The following is a 17733-nucleotide window of genomic DNA, read 5'->3' on the forward strand; positions in this document are numbered from 1 at the left end:
AAACCTATGAGAAAATCCTTAAATGATTGTGGACATCCTACATTGAGTAGGTAGTACAGTCAGACTTTGCCATCCGTAGGTCTGCTATTCACAAATTTCATCATTTATGAGAGGGGTCCTGAAATTCCATATAGCAACATTTAAAGGCATTTATTTACGATTAAATAATGCCAAATACTGAATATCCTTTATACAAAACTCAAAAAGCCACTGCAATTTTACACCGGGCTTGATAATTCACTTATATAACAGTATCAGTCTCAATTTATTCTCCTGTGTTACACAGAGAGTATGCTATGCTGTATTTGGTCTTACTTAACTCAATGCTTTTATGTCTTTAAAGCTAATGTGCATTAACTTCTATATACTGTTATTGAAAACACTAACTGAAAGCACATAAACAACTAAATTATAGACAAAAATACAGAAAGTCATCTCAGTTATACAAGATATTAAACAGTGACTGATACTGTTATATTGACAGAAAACTTTTTTCAAGCCCTTGTGTAATAATGACTTTTTGTCTATTCTATTTGGTGTTATATAACTGATTGCTTTCTTTTGCTTACTTTTTTTTTGAGATACTACTGCTAGTGTTACTGGGTCCTTTGACAGGCCAGACAGTACTACATTGGATCCTTCTCTCTGGTTAAGGCTCATTTTCCTTTTGTCTACACATCCCCCAAATAGTGTGGCCTATTCTTTACATATTCTCCTCTGTCCTCATACACCTGAAAATACTGAGATTGCCAAACAATTCTTTTTCACTCAAGGGAATAACTACTGCAATGTAATTGTTCAGTGGCTACTTTCCTCTAGGTAAGGGTAGATGAGACTCTTTAGTTATGGTAAGCAGCTCTTCTAGGCGAAGGTCACTCTTAACATCAAACCATTGTTCTAGGGTCTTGGGATAGAGTTCTCTTGCTTGAGGGTACTCTCATGCATGCTATTCTGTTTCATTTCTCTTCCTCTTGTTTTCTTCTAGTTTTTATATTTCATTTATGAAATATTTATCTTAATGTTGATACTATTCTTAAAACATTTGATTTTAATTGTTAATTACTTTTCTTGTAGTTTCCTTATTTCCTTTCCTCACTGGGCTATTTTCCCTGCTTGAGCCCTTGGGCTTATAGCATTCTGCTTTTCCAACTAGGGTTGTAGCTCAGCAAGTAGTAATAATAATAATAATACAGTAATAATAATATTGTAGCTGGTGTTATATACTATGAATACAGTACTATTACTTTTGTCTTTTCTCTTAATGCTGTTATACACAAGTTTTTCTTTATAGTTATACAGTGCAGTAATCCTCTGGCTGTCACAGGTGTTTTGTTCCAGGATCCTCTACTGTAGATAAAAAAAAGTGAAATAGATACAGAAATTCATAGTATATGTTTTTTTTCTAATTTTTCATATATTTTTCCATCATCTTCATAAATTTAAGCATAAACCCTCCTAACAATCTTATAAACCCTTTATAAGCTCAAACATTATTCAAGTTAAAACTTAATTTTACTGTAGACACATCCTCACACATATAGGACCAGTGGCCATTGAAGACATGTGAACTCCATCCTTATAATGGTCTTATTACTAGAAGTTACCACCCTTTTTGCTGTCTTGTTAAAAGTGACATTTGCTATCGTCCTTATATTCTTTGTATCCTTCTTGATTATCATTATTACTAGCTAAGCTACAACCCTAGTTGGAAAAGCATTACAAATTGGATCCTTTTATCTTACACAGAATAAAGTGTCAGTACAAACTCGAAAATGTTTTTCAATAATTTTTTTTTTCGGCTTGTTTTGTTTACTTGGTGCTTGTCAAACGTTCCATTACTTCTTTTCCTGTTAATTTGTAATTTCAACTTTTACTAGTTTTATCCCATGTTAAGTGACTTTTGCCTGTTGGGTAGTAATAGTATATTTTTATCTTCTTTTTTTGTTTACGATTTGAAGCCTTCCTGTAAGTACAAACGTGTGTATTATTTCTTTGCATAATAAACGCTCCAAGAAGAGGTCCATTGACGAACAAAACTGTAGAGCATTTCTACATAAACACTTCTTTCAATTTTCCTTATGTAGACTACCATATATGTATATATATATATATATATATATATATATATATATATATATATATATATATATATATATTATATATATATATATATATATATATATATATATATATATATATATATATACTGTATATATATATATATATATATATATATATATATATATATATATATATATATATATATATATATATATATATATATATATATATATATATATATATATACATATATATATATATATATATATATATATATATATATATATATATATATATATATATATATATATATATATATATATACTGTATATATATATATATATATATATATATATATATATATATATATATATATATATATATATATATATATATATATACACATATATATATTTACATTTCTTACCCCCCCTAGCTGAACGGCTGACAGGTGCTAATGGTTCCTTGTCGCCATTCATGTGACTTGATTTGGAACCTCCCCTGTTTATGCAGTGGACTATCACTTGGTTGTCATTTATTAGTCTGATATGTTGTTTCTTTGACGGGCTTCTAGGATATTGATGTGTAGTTGATGGAATGTCACTGACCACAACCCTTGGACCTTTTCGTATTAGGAGTAGCCTCCCCAACTGCTTAGGGAGGCATCTGTATGGATTACCAATGCCGGCGGTGGGAATCGTAAAGGTACTGATTTTGCTAGGTTTTTTACTTTCGTCCATGGTTGAAGTCTTTTCCTTAGTATTGGTGGAATCCGAGCAATTTTGTCTCGATTTTTCCTGTTTGCTTTGGACCGCCAAACTCGATTGATGTCTTCCAGTTTGGCTTTCAGTAATGTGTCTATTACTGAGGCAAACTGGAGTGAGCCTAGGATTCTTTCTTGGTTTCTCCGGGACGTTAGTTTGTCCTTGAGAAAACCTTTCGTGTTTCTTGCTATCTTTTTCCTCTTCTTTGGTGGAATCGACAGCTTGTGTGTGGTCAGGTTCCATTGTAGACCTAACCACTGAAAGCATGTTGCCGGAGTAAGACGGGACTTTTTGAAATTTATTTGGAATCCTAAGTATTCCAGAAATTTTATTACTTTGTCCGTTGCCTTGTGGCATTCCTTGACGCTGTTGGCCCAGATAAGCCAATCGTTTAGGTAGGCCACTAACTGTATTCCTTGAGTCCTCAGCTCTTGGACTACTGTCTCCGCCAACTCTGTGAATATCTTGGGTGCTATATTGAGTCCGAATGGCATCACTTTGAAGGTATAAGCCTGTTTGCCTATCTTGAATCCTAGGAAAAGACAAAAATGCCTTGCTATCGGAACATGATAATAAGCGTCTGTAAGATCTATAGAGGTGGTGACGGCACCACGGGGAAGTAAGGTCCGCACCTGTGAGACGGTCAGCATATGGAACTTGTCGCATTGAATATATATGTATTCAAATGGGACAGATCTAAGATTACTCTTCATTTGTCTGAGCCTTTCTTTGGCACGCTGAACAAGCATCCTTGAAATTTTAAGCGTTTTACCTCTTTTATTGCTTTCTTCAGAAGGAGATCTTTGGTGTAAAGTGTTAAATCTGCCGTTGGAATCTGATAAAAACTGGTTGGTGGAGGGGGCCCTTTTATCCAACTCCACCCCAGACCTTTCGTTCTGATGCTGTATGCCATTTGCTGAAAGTCCAACGGCTCCAGAAGAGGTACAGCCTTCCTCCTACCTGGGGAGTCTCACTGGTTTGTAGAAGGTCTGCTTCCACAGCTCCCTCGAAATCCTCTACCTCTCCCAGAAACTCTTCCGTTTGCCTCTATGCCGGAAGGCTCCCCTAACTCTACTACCTCTCACATGCCTATCATATCCGTGAAACACTCCCTGTGTTTCGAAGGAAGGGTTATACGCTGGAGACGCAGTAAACGGAGTAGTGGCTATCGGTTGTTGAGGTGGCTGGCTTACCCACACATATTGTTGTTGTGGCTGGGTTTTTGAGGTGGAAGACTGGCTCATCTGAGATACTGGCATTGCCTGTACCACAGCTTGAGATACTGGCATTGCCTGTACCACAGCTTGAGCTTCTGGCCCTTGGAAGGACTGAACTTACTTTGTCTTTTCCTGCCTCTTAATTGTGTTCCGGTGGGCTCGAATTTTCTTTTAGGAATTAGACCCCACCGGACTCTCAGGCTTTGGTTGACTCTAGCTGCTTCCCCAAGGACGCTATTCACCATGTCCTCTGGGAATAAGTCCGCTCCCCAGATTGAGGCCTTAATTAATCTGTTAGTCTCGTGCATCATGGAGCCCTCAGCTAAGACGTGTTTTTGGCAATTGCGCTGGGCCAATGCAAAGTCATATGCATCACACTGGAGGGTGTGAAGCAAAGACTTTGTTAAAATCTTGAATAGTGACTCCTCGGCGTAGACTAATGAAGTCATCTCCGCAATCGTAGCCGAGTTGATGGATCTACTCAGCCTGGTTCTTGCCTCGTACTTTGTCTTAATCAGAGAGTCCGAAAGTCTGGGGAGTCGTTCACTGAATTGTGTGGTGGCACAGTCTGGATTCAACTTCCCTGCTGTGAAAGTAGCTGGTGCGTCAATCCAGCATTCTTGGTCTCCCGGGAACAACAGTGAAATTAGGTCTGTTTCTTTCAGTTGCGACATGGGCTTGTCTTCCATAGCCGCTTGTAAGGTAAGGTCTACTACCTTTGTGGTGCATGGTGTTGGGGTTTGCCCTTCCACCACGAACATAGTGTATGTTCCTTTATGGGGCGTCAATTTTGTATTGACCCATTCCCACTCATTTAAAGTCCAGACCCAGGCGGACTGAGCTTGGTCTTTTGGGTAGATAACAGTTTCCTTGGGAACCTTATCTACCCTTACTAGCGCTTCCTCTGTCAGGCAAGCGTATCCAGGGAAGGGAAATTGTAATCCCGCCGGGTAGAATTCAAAATCTTCTACCAGACGAATACCACATCCTTCGATTGTTAACATGCCCTCAGAGAACGGTGCATGCAGAGCCAATCGCCAAGGGCTGTTCTTAATGAATGCCGGGAGCTTTGATGCATCCGGAACCACAAACTGATGTTGTTGTGGTAGTCCAGATCGCAAGAGATTCTCAATGAGATTTTCTAGATTTTGCAACCTCTGAGCCAATTTGTCCATAGATTGCAGGTGATCAGCAATTGGTCCAATCTGGGACTGGACTATGCTACCCATCTTCTCCATGAGTTGGCTCAAGAAGGCTACCGGATTGAATGCAAGTCTCGGTGTCTTCCCCTTTGAGCTCCTTGCTCTCGACCCCTGATGTGGGGGAGTAGCCACTGCCGAGTCCGTCAATAGCCTAGAGGCTAATGATGGTCTGGTTGAAAGTGGTTTGGGCAACTTAGAAGGCTTGCTCACTTTGGGTAGGGCCTTCTTCATATGCTTAACTTTAGGTGCCACTGAGCATGACTTGTCCCCAGCCATGACCTTCCCAGTGAACCCTTGGAAAGAAGTGATAGAAAGGTTAGACTGTGCCGGACTAAGAGTTGGAAACTTAGACCGGGCGCCACCTGCCTCACTTACCTCCCTACCTTGTCCGGCGGAGTCGACGACCATCGGCTCGACATCCAAGTTAATCGCCGCTACATCTTCCAACAAGGCTTCCCCTAGTCCCTCCAGATCTTCAGGAAGAACTTGTGTCTCTTCTCTGATCCTGGCGATGATTGGAGCCACTACTTCCAGCGCAACTGCCGACGACATCTTGGCATTTGGGTAAAGCAGGCCGCACATATCCTCCGCCAGGATATATGGCTTCTTGGCCTTCACGTTGCGGCCAAAGCCACTGACCCAGATCTTGAGGGTTACAAGGGAAGTGCTCTTGATGACTTGGGTAGTCTGAAAGAGATATTTCCGTTAGAACTAACTTATAATAAGACTATGTATTTTTCAAGTCCCATATTTCCAATATGCTCAATATTATTCTCAAGTTCCATATTTCCAATATGCTCAATAATTATTTCTAGAGGACAGAATGTCGTACATATCGAGTCACTTGTTAAGTCTTAGACCAGCGCGTAGAAGGTCGTTCACTTGAACTGCACACCCGGCATGAGATCGGCAGACCTCATGCCCGCACGATTGCTGCAGCACAGCAGTGCATGCTGTCTTCTGACAGCGTACCACCTGTAAGTTAATTTGATACATGAGTATATCATATTTGATTTTGCCGGAAGTTCTGGTGACATATATAGTTAAGTTGAATCCGCTGTGCTTAGCCCAGCGGAGTCGCATGCTTTCTTACTAACTATACATTAAGTGTTTTACAATGATACCCTAATATTCTGTTTTCCTTCTTCAGCCACCTCATGTCATCCAAAGTATTGTCATTATAAAAGTTTGGAACGGGCAGAAACGGTGGCTGGATTAACCTTGGACCAGTCCGCCGGCTCCGGAAAGAAAAATTCTACTATGAAACTTTTCTCAACTTTTTGTACCCCTATCGGAGTGGGATGTACGTATTGATGAAGAAAGGCTTGGGACGAGCGGAACAGGAACCAGGTTACCTAGTATTCCGCTGGCCCCTGAATGTATAGTTAAAATGAAGTAAGCGTATTGACGACAAGGAGGTACAAAGAAATCAGAATTTAGGGACACCAATACTGTTGCTGGAATACCTGGTTGGAAGTATGAATTCCTACTGTTGTAAATCCGGCCCGTTAACAATATAAATTAAAGATATACTAAGCTCCGCCTGTAACCTTCTTCCCAGAACAACCATTTCGTTGATATCCTTTTATATAGGGGATCAACTTACGGGATCAGAACAGGGTAAAAAATTTTACCTGAATCCAATCAAAGTAAGATACGATTTCAAGTTATCCCGGCCCTCACAGGGCGGAAGGATAGCGAAGATGGAATTCCAGGAATAGGGGGATACGAGGTATATAGCAAGGTGCAAACCCAGTCGGGCGTGTCTGGTGGCCATCCATGAAAGCCGAGGAGAGAGCGCTACCTGCATCGACTCACAAAGCATGTGAGCTATGTCTCTCTCTCAGCTGTCTCCCCTAGAGTGTATGACTCAAGCCTACTTCCCAAGGTTAGGGTGTGGCGAGTAAGAACTCCACTGAGGTGGGTACAGGGGGAGGGAGACAGCCGAGAGGAGTGGCTCGTTCGTGATCAGGTGGTCACTGTGGCCAGTCAGGTGGGACAACCCTCCAAGACACAGTGGAACCACCCAATTATGGCAGTAGGTCTATGGCCTTCTATCCAATACATACAGATTATATAATCATAATAATTTACCTAAAATATATGTTCTAAAGTAAAGTAGGCTATAACAACATAATGTGAGAAATAAGGAATGGGGAAAAAGAGGGGGTAGGGAGAGGAACATGGTGTGATACGAGCGTATAGCCTAACCCTCCAAAATCGGGTATAATGCCAACTTGGTCAGGAAGACTACACTACTCTAAAAAATAACTAGCCCTCTAAAATCGGGTATAATGCCGACCTGGTCAGGTAATACAATGACTTAAGGATATAATCCTATAAAGTTTAATCGTGTCCAACTCCCTAATCAGACTCGCATAATTATTCAATAGGAACGTCTTAACTTAGATATATATGTATATCAAAGGGTAAACTCACTGGCATAGGCTACCTAATACTCAAACATTAATAAACTTAAATAACCATAATTAATCACTGTATAAGATGTCTAGAGCTAAATAAACAAGACTACAATTAATATGATGAACTAATTGAAAGTCGTAAATAAGCAAGAAGCTCTCGGAGGTAGCGACACCAAAATGGCTGCCGGGGGTAAGACATCATACAATACTGCAGAGACTAAAATTAACAATATTTTTAACTTTACGTGTGTCGCTACCTCAACTTATCAACAAAGATAATTGCAATACTTAACTTGGGAGTACGCGTCTCCAGAAGTTCAGACATCTTCCCAACACAGTAAAAAAAGGCTACCGAACACAGAACGCATGTAGATATCACGGTGATAAGAAAGGAATGATGGGAGTCGCGCGGGTAGTAGTGGTAGAAGCGGGCAGTAGTCGGATGTAGAACGGCACCTCGTAGTAACGGGAAATGTTGAGGAAGGAGAAGACTAATTGGTAAGGGACCTCTGATAGTGATTTTAACACGTCCCAGTTACTATACCGACACCCTATAAGGGTGAGCGAGCTGGGTATATATATTCCTGGCATTCCATGCAACTTTTTTCTCTGGTATATTTAGCAGTATTTATACCTTAGAAAGGGTGCTATAAGGAGCATTTCACTGGGCGACACAGATCCTTCGCCCAGAAATAGATTTTTACTTTGTCAAAATCCCTTTTTTGGGCTCAAGCCATGGCGTCCTGATGGAAGGTTCCTGTTTGGTAGCTTCCTTGGGTATAAGACTACTAAGATATTCCCAGAGAATTTAACCACAGGTTATCACAGAATTCTAACTTCTGGAGCGAGTATCTCAAAGGTTTCCCTTTAAGACATCGTAATACAACAGGGGACACGCATGTCTGGTCGTGCCACATAGCTATCTCCACCCCGAACAGAGTTAACGCTTCGGTGTGTAAGGGCTGAGAATAGCTGGGAGCCGTTCCACAGCTAATCTCACTCGTGGCTACTACTGATACTCGAGACGTAAACAAACGGACGCCATTGCTCTAATGACGTCACGAGCGTCTTTATCCTTTGTTTAGTAGCTGCCCTACTGAGACGGATTTTCCCTTGTGTGAACTTTATCGTTTTGCATCTTCGCTATGTCGTTACCTTCAGCCTCGCCTTCTTCTGGAAAGTTGAGTACAAGGTTCCAGTATTGTTTAATTAAGCTCTGGCCGTAAAGTAAATATTATTTTGCGAAATAATTGATGTTTTGTGGCAGAGCTGTGCCTCTACCGGACCCGCCATTTTATGGCGTCGTTGTTGTTTTGCATGTCTTATTTAGTTAGCCACAACAACGCTTCCGGCCTTATATACTAATTGAATACATTAGTTTATTTAGTCTTCATAGCTAGGAACTTTTATTTCGTGTTTAGACGCTTTTTATCGGTCATCGATTGACCTCATACCAGTCGGCTACTATAGCCCCCAGGCCAGGAGCCTATATACAAGTGTTCATGCATGAATTATCAGTGATCCTAGACTAAGTTATGAAGATAGTGGCATTATTATTATACAATACTTTTGACTAGTGATGCAAATGTTTTCGCCTTCAGGGACCATATAGGGGATAGGCTAGTCAGTGATTCTTACTAGCCTAACCTAACCTTAGGACCCCTATATGCTTCCTTCATCCCCTGCCTTGGCATTCCCTCTAATTAGCCTTGATCCCTTTTCTGAGTAAAGGGATTCATTGTCTAATAGAGTATTATATCGCCTCTCAGTCCTCCCTAAAGGAATGAACCCCCTTTAGGATTGCGTCTGAGAGTGAGGTTAGGCTAGCCTACCTCTATGGCTAGGATAGTCTGCGACTTTCCTGCGATAGCGATACGTCTTCTTCCCTGCCTAGTTCAGGACTTTTAGCCCTGCTCTAGGTCAGGTTAGGAAGGTTTCTCTGTTCCTTGCTGAAACTGTACTCTTACACCGTTTTAGCCGATCAGCCTAATCTTAGGTTAGGGAGTGTCCTCCCTTCCCTTTGTGGCCGCTCTGGTACAGAAACCCTTCCTGGGAAGACCCCTCTCTTCTCCCTCCCCACCTATCTCTTGTATAGCCTAGCCTATGCTTAGGTTAGTTTATACTTATCTGTCCCCTGTCCTACAACTCCTCCTTAGGGTGGATGAGTAGGGCTACCCGAGCTTCCTTGTGCAGTCCGCTCTGGTACATATACCTTCATAGTGTCCTATAAGGTTAGTTCCTAGTGTAGCTCTGCATAAGGGAGTCTCCCCCCCCCCCCCATCTTGGGTGTTCCCTAGTCCTCCCTTGGGCTACCTGCTCCCGGTCCCTAGTGACCCCTGCATATGGATGATAGAGCCTGTCTCTATCATGGGTACTCCCCCTCAGGGAGGGGGAGGGATGCCTGGAACCCTGAAGGTACTTCCTGCATCCTTCCCCCCTCCCCCTGTCTCTCTATCTATCTGGGTGCCGGTCTCTTGCCGCCTCTTATGCCGGCAATACCTGCCTCTTGGTGACTTCCCTACCCTTGCCGCCAGCCCCCCGTGTTCCGAGGGACTGCCGGCTGCCGCCGGCTACTACCGGCGGCTCTCCTACTCCTATCTAATCGTCCGCTTGCCGGTCGATCTCCGGAGTGCCGGCATATACTGCCGGCAACCCGATACTACCTGTACCATCCTTACCCCAGTCACCAATCCGGCATCCTCCGGCTGCCGGAGCCGCCGCTCCCTGCCGGCGTGCCGCCGTTGTGCCGGCGGCCGCCATCCTGGTATCTAACTGACTTTTGAAAATTGTCTGTTCTAATGCCAGAATCTATGCTGGAGCGGGCTCCGGCGTGCCGGCGGCTTGCCGGATACCCCGGAGGCGTCAAGAATACTTGCACCCCCTCTCTGTAGCTATCATAAGACTAAGATAGCCCTACCTGGCAAATAGATAAGCTGCTTTGCTTCTAAGATCAGTACCTAGTACTGCTCTATTAGTGATCATGCTGTCTCTTTGCATTCTTCTATTTCCAGCATGCTATGTGCATCTTAGCACGGCTGGTTGCCAGAAGCAGTTACCCTTAATGAGACCTTCTGGCTCTTATCTGGGAACCGAATGAATTCGATCCCAACCTTGTCCTTGGCTTTCCATGGAGTTCCAATATAATGGGAATCCTAGGAAACTGTATCCAATGATCTCGGTCATTTGGATTATCCCAGGACCAAGCCTTTGGTAACCAGCCGGGCGAGATGCATGGAGCGTGTTCTCCTTTACTGTTTCACTCTCTATGCATCACACCTTATAAGTTAAAATTAATGATTAATATTAACTTAATTTAAGAGCCATTCCTATGACTCCCCCATACTCATTTTCTCTTTCTTCCACAGGAGGAGCAGATGAAATGCGATTTCGCATACTGTGCCGTGAAACGTTCCCAGTTTTACGGACATACGGCGTGCAGGACTCACGCCCCTTGCTCAGACAAGAGAGGGGATTGGAAGTTCTGGAATCCACTGGATTGTACGGTCTGCCAGGCCTACCTAGTTGAGGCCTTCCATAACCCTCCCTCAGCGGAGGTTAGAGACGTGGCTCGTGAGAAACTGCGCAAGTGGGTGCGTGGTTTTCAGAGGAATGCCACTGGACCGTACCTGGCCACCGAAGAACTGAGGTCCCTGCTGTTCCCTAAGGCCTCCCCTGATTCAGTGGTTCCAAAGGAAGCAATCCCAACTGTCCAAATTACGGTGGAACCTGATGTGGTCATGGCTCAGTCCATGCACGAGTGTCGCCTAGATTCCGAAGAGGATGAACAGATCTCTGACGTCTCGGAAGACACGGAGAAGACGCTTATGGCTCAAGGAGCCGAAGAGGACGAAGACAAGGTGGAATACACCGAGTCGGAGATTGGAGCTACTCCCTCGTCCATCCCTCCGCCTACTCCTACACCGACGGATGTGTCCATTCCGTCTACCTCCTCGACCCCGGATCCTTCTTCCTCTACACAAGAACTGATCCGACTGATTAGAGCTGTCATGGACGACAGACTGAAGGAGAACCAGGAGTCCATCAGGTCTATGATTGGATCCAGAGAACCGAAGAAGATCTCGGTTAAGGATCTCCCAGCTTGCTCTCATGCCAACCCATGGAGGTATGCAGAGCATATGGTTATTGCGACCGGCAGGATCTTTGTTAGTGACAAAATCGGCACGGTCCCGTTGGAAGATGTGGAATTCTTCCCAAGCTTCGAGGCCTACCCGGACTGTTACGTCCGGCTTCGTTCTGAACCTGCCTCGAAGGAGGAGACCGAACCTAAGGAAGAGATAGTGTTCGATCTCGCTAAGGCCCAGGCTATGCTAGCCTCCGCATTTAAGAGCAGGGGCTTTACCTGCTCTAAGCTTCCTGCCTTGAGCAAGAAGCATCCTACTTATGTCGCTCCCGACACTGCGGTTCTTCCATTTTTGGAAAAGGCCTTGGCTGCATGCCTTAAGGCGGCGGAAGAAGGGAAACCCTGCCCTGCACTGGAGGAGTGCAGACCCTTCTCCATCGTAACGCCCCCTGACACTAGACAATGGAAAGATGTCCAACATACTTTCGTTGTGGGTAGGCTTGATCCTGACGTTGCCGGACGTCAGTTTAATGAAGACCTCCCTAAGCTCAATGATCACCTCCTTCGCCGGGAACAAGACACGAAGGAGAGGCTTGCAGCGTCTCTTTCTCATCAAGTCCAACTTGAAGTTATGGCCTGTGACACAGCAGTACCAGATCACTACATGGTACTGGCCAAATCCCACTTACTGACGGTAATGAAGGACTTGTACCATTTCATAAAGGCTCGTAGAGCCTGTCGTGAATTCGTGTTTGTCGGTGCCACCGTGAAACACGAACCCCGGAGGCTGATTTCCTCCAACATCTGGGGAAAGCACCTGTTTCCTTCGGACCTTGTCAAGGAAATAACGGACAGAGCCGCCACGGAGAATAGGAACCTTCTCCACAAGTGGGGCATGTCCAGGAAAAGGAAAACCTCTCAGGACGATGGACCTCAGCCTAAGAGGAAACCTCAGAAACCGAAACCCCAGCAACGTCAACAAAGACGTCAGTTTCCGGGACCCGCTACCTCCCAAGTGGTTGCCCAACCACAACAGACCTTTCAATTGGTCCCCCAACCGGTGTTGTCACAGTCACCGGTCTTCACCCCTGCCTTTGAACAGCCAACCACTACCTTTCATGCCAGAGGTAGAGGCTCGTCCAGGGGTGCAAGCAGAGACGCCTCTCGTCGTCCCTCCAGAGGTAGAGGAGGAAAGGGAGCTAGCGGCCGAGGCAACAAGTCCTCGGGACACCAGAAGCAATGAAGTGCTTCCGGTGGGAGGAAGACTCCGCCAATTCCAGGATCGTTGGACCTTCGATCCTTGGGCACACAGCATCATCAAGAACGGTCTAGGCTGGAGTTGGGTGCATCCACCCCCAATCTTCCAGCGGTTCTTCCAACAATCGACCCCCATTCTGGAAGAATATGTTCTAGACCTCTTGAACAAGAAGGTGATAAGGAAGGTAAAGTCCACCAGGTTCCAAGGGAGACTGTTTTGCGTTCCCAAGAAGGACTCAGACAAGCTCAGAGTCATTCTGGACTTATCCCCCCTCAACAAGTTCATAGAGAACAACAAATTCAAGATGCTGACGCTTCATCAAATAAGGACCCTTCTGCCTCAAGGTTCCTACACGGTCTCGATAGACCTGGCGGATGCCTATTGGCACATTCCAATGAACCATCACGCTTCCTCCTACCTAGGATTTCGACTCCAAAGGAAAAGCTACGCCTTCCGGGCCATGCCATTCGGCCTCAATGTGGCCCCTCGGATCTTCACAAAGCTGGCGGATGCCATAGTACAACAGCTCCGCCTAAGAAACGTCCAGGTGATGGCCTACCTCGACGACTGGCTAGTCTGGGCTCCATCGCCCGAAGAGTGTACAAAGTCTTGCGACGAAGTTACCCAGTACCTAGAACACCTGGGATTCAAGATCAACGAGAAGAAATCTCGCCTCTCTCCAGCTCAGAAGTTTCAGTGGCTGGGAATCCACTGGAATCTTCAGTCACACCGCCTTTCCATCCCCCAGAAGAAAAGGAAGGAAATAGCAGGGTCTGTCAAGCGACTACTGAAATCCAAACGCATTTCAAGACGACAGCAGGAACGAGTTCTAGGCTCTCTACAATTCGCCTCAGTGACAAACCCAGTGCTTCGTGCACAGCTAAAGGATGCCGCGGGAGTCTGGAGACGATCGGCATCCATCGCTCGAAGAGACCTCAAGAGACGGCTTCCAGACAGACTTCGACGCCTCCTAAAGCCGTGGTCGGAAGCAATGGCCCTGAAAAGGTCCATTCCTCTCCAACACCCTCCTCCATCACTCAACATCCACACGGATGCCTCACTGGAGGGCTGGGGAGGTCACTCCCACCTGAAACAAGCTCAAGGGACCTGGTCTCCACTATTCAAGACGTTCCACATAAACATCTTGGAGGCCATGGCGGTCCTTCTTACTCTGAAGAAGCTATCCCCGCCGCCCTCGATCCACATCCGTCTAACCCTAGACAACTCGGTGGTAGTTCGTTGTCTCAATCGCCAGGGCTCAAGATCGCCCCAGATAAATCAGGTGCTTCTCCCAATCTTCCGTCTGGCGGAGAAGAAGAAGTGGCACCTGTCTGCAGTTCACCTACAAGGATTCCGCAACGTGACAGCGGATGCTCTATCTCGGACAAACCCGATAGAGTCGGAATGGTCTCTAGACGCAAGATCATTCTCCTTCATCTCTCATCAAGTCCCAGAACTTCAGATAGATCTCTTTGCAACGAGCGACAACAATCAACTTCCTCTGTACGTAGCCCCGTACGAGGACCCCAAAGCAGAAGCGGTGGACGCCATGTCACTGGACTGGAACAGATGGTCGAAGATATACCTGTTCCCTCCCACCAACCTTCTGTTGAAAGTCCTCTCCAAACTGAGAACCTTCAAAGGGACAGCGGCCCTAGTGGCTCCCAAGTGGCCCCGGAGCAACTGGTACCCCCTGGTCCTGGAGCTGCAGCCCAAGCTGATCCCTCTCCCGGGCCCAGTTCTCTCTCAACAAGTACAGAAGTCGACTGTCTTCGCTTCATCATCGAAAATCAAGGACCTTCATCTCATGATTTTCTCTCCCTTGCCGCAAAGAAGAGGTTTGGGATCTCGAAGAAAAGTCTAGACTTCCTAGAGGAATACAAGACCGAATCCACGAGACGGCAATATGAATCATCCTGGAGGAAATGGGTCTCCTTTGTTAAAGCAAAAAATCCTAAAGAAATCACCATTGATTTCTGTATGTCCTTCTTCATTCACCTTCATGGACAAGGATTAGCAGCCAATACGATTTCAACCTGCAAATCGGCTTTGACTAGACCAATTCTATATGCTTTCCAAATTGATCTGTCCAACGACATCTTTAACAAACTGCCGAAAGCATGTGCTCGCCTCCGCCCAGCACCCCCTCCGAAACCGATCTCCTGGTCACTAGACAAGGTGCTCCATTTCGCCTCCAACTTGGACAACGATTCATGCCCCCTCAAGGATCTGACTCAGAAAGTTATATTTTTATTTGCTCTCGCCTCGGGAGCTCGAGTCAGCGAAATAGTGGCATTATCAAGAGAAGAGGGACACATCCTGTTTGCTGATTCAGGAGAAGTGACCCTCTCCCCTGATCCGACGTTTCTCGCCAAAAATGAATTACCCACCAAAAGATGGGGCCCTTGGAGAATATGCCCCCTGAAGGAGGATGTCTCTCTATGTCCAGTAGAGAGCCTCAAGGTCTATCTTCGTAGAACTTCAAACTTTGGTGGAGGCCAACTCTTCAAAGGAGAAACATCGGGCAGCGACCTGTCACTGAAACAATTAAGAGCGAAAATCACCTACTTCATTCGCAGAGCGGATCCGAACAGTACACCCGCTGGTCATGATCCTAGAAAAGTGGCATCTTCTCTGAACTTCTTTCAGAGCATGGACTTTGAAAGCCTTAAAAACTTTACGGGCTGGAAGTCCTCGCGAGTTTTCTTTAAACATTATGCGAAACAAGTGCACGAAATCAAACATTTTGTGGTAGCCGCAGGTAGTGTTATGAAACCTGCACCTAACTCTGCGTAGAACAGTGAGTTATTTGGGACTCTAACTCTTCGGGTGCCTATGTTGACCCTCGAGTGATTCATAGTGATGTCTAAAAACACTTAGTGCTTTTATAACTGTTCTTATCCCAGGTGAAATGTCATAGTGTTACACAAGTGCCGCATGCCTTGAGCATGATGTGTTATTTAAAGACTTGCGTTCCTCGAGAACGAGTACCTACTAATCCTGAAATTCCCTTTCAGATTCAAGAGCAAGCCTTTATTTCTATGTACATTATTATTACTGTAAATGAACTTTACTTTTGCTGTAAATTATTTAATTTCTGCATTGTGAAATAAAATTTCTATTTTATTACTTATGCGTCTCCTTCAGCTCCTACTTACTATGAAATACATACTGTCATAGTTTTATTTATTCCTCCTTTCTTATGGTCATGAAGAATTTAAGATATCTATCCTTAAATTATATTCACCTTGCCTCAGTAAGGTTCCTACTCGAATACTTACTTCTGATAATCAGGAGATGAATCCTACACACAGTGCCCAACCACCACTGACCCACTCAGAATGTTCCTATACAAATATCAAACATTCTGCTTCATCTCTAAGCTCTTAAAAAGCTCTTCTGTCAAGATGAATAGTCCTTCAATACCACTTTGACGTCGGCATAGCCCATGGGAACTTCCTACCAATGGGGGGCAGGATACTTCGTTCCTATGGTTCTTATCTAAGATTACTTTGCTATTTGTCAATGCCTAGGCACTTAACTCTGGGGGGAAAATCTACCACGATACATTGATTCTCTGGTACTCTTCCATCAGGACGCCATGGCTTGAGCCCAAAAAACGGATTTTGAGCGAAGCGAAAAATCTATTTTTGGGTGAGATAGCCATGGCGTCCTGATGGACCCTCCCTACTACTTCGTCAGTTTGTTCCCACCCTACACAATGGTATCATGGTGATGGGCAGCAACTGGCGCCAGGATAAAGACGCTCGTGACGTCATTAGAGCAATGGCGTCCGTTTGTTTACGTCTCGAGTATCAGTAGTAGCCACGAGTGAGATTAGCTGTGGAACGGCTCCCAGCTATTCTCAGCCCTTACACACCGAAGCGTTAACTCTGTTCGGGGTGGAGATAGCTATGTGGCACGACCAGACATGCGTGTCCCCTGTTGTATTACGATGTCTTAAAGGGAAACCTTTGAGATACTCGCTCCAGAAGTTAGAATTCTGTGATAACCTGTGGTTAAATTCTCTGGGAATATCTTAGTAGTCTTATACCCAAGGAAGCTACCAAACAGGAACCTTCCATCAGGACGCCATGGCTATCTCACCCAAAAATAGATTTTTCGCTTCGCTCAAAATCCGTTTTATATATATATATATATATATATATATATATATATACAGTGGAACCTCTACACACAAACGTATCTACATCCGAATTTTCCAACATCCGAAGTAAAATTCGAGCAAATTTTTGACTCTACACCCGAATTTTATTTTGACACACGAAGTAAACATTACGCCATTGAGCGTCGAGTGCTCAGTTCTCTATTCTTGTGTGTATCGTGTGGTTGTCCTCTGTTTGGTCTGTTATTAACAGTGCTTATTTTCTTCCTTTTCTCACATTTCCTTTTTGATTTTACCTATAATCATGGTGCATAAGAAGCTAAGTTTCAGTACAGGAAGAAGGCAATTCTTTCATTAGAATTGAAGCAAGAAATTATAGAAAAACATGAGAGCAGTGTGCATGTGAGTGGTACTGTATGGCTAAACAATATGGCCGGAATAGGCCTATGATCTCGAGGATCATCAATCTGAAGGCAGCCATTAAAGCAAATAACCATCGAAGGTGATCACCATTATTACAAGACATCTTAGCAATACCCTGGAAGAGATAGAACGCCTTTTGTTGATAGGGATAAAGGACAAAGAGATTGTTGGCAACGAT

General features: G+C 44.4%; 1 protein-coding gene across 1 annotated transcript in view; it reads right to left on the bottom strand.

Moving 5' to 3' along the window:
* The window catches only part of LOC137640065 (uncharacterized), a 201513-nt gene that overhangs the window by 89795 nt on the left and 93985 nt on the right, over positions 1-17733 (bottom strand). The window lies entirely within an intron of this gene.

Source organism: Palaemon carinicauda, chromosome 4 (genome assembly GCF_036898095.1).
Source record: "Palaemon carinicauda isolate YSFRI2023 chromosome 4, ASM3689809v2, whole genome shotgun sequence".
Lineage (NCBI taxonomy): Eukaryota > Metazoa > Arthropoda > Malacostraca > Decapoda > Palaemonidae > Palaemon > Palaemon carinicauda.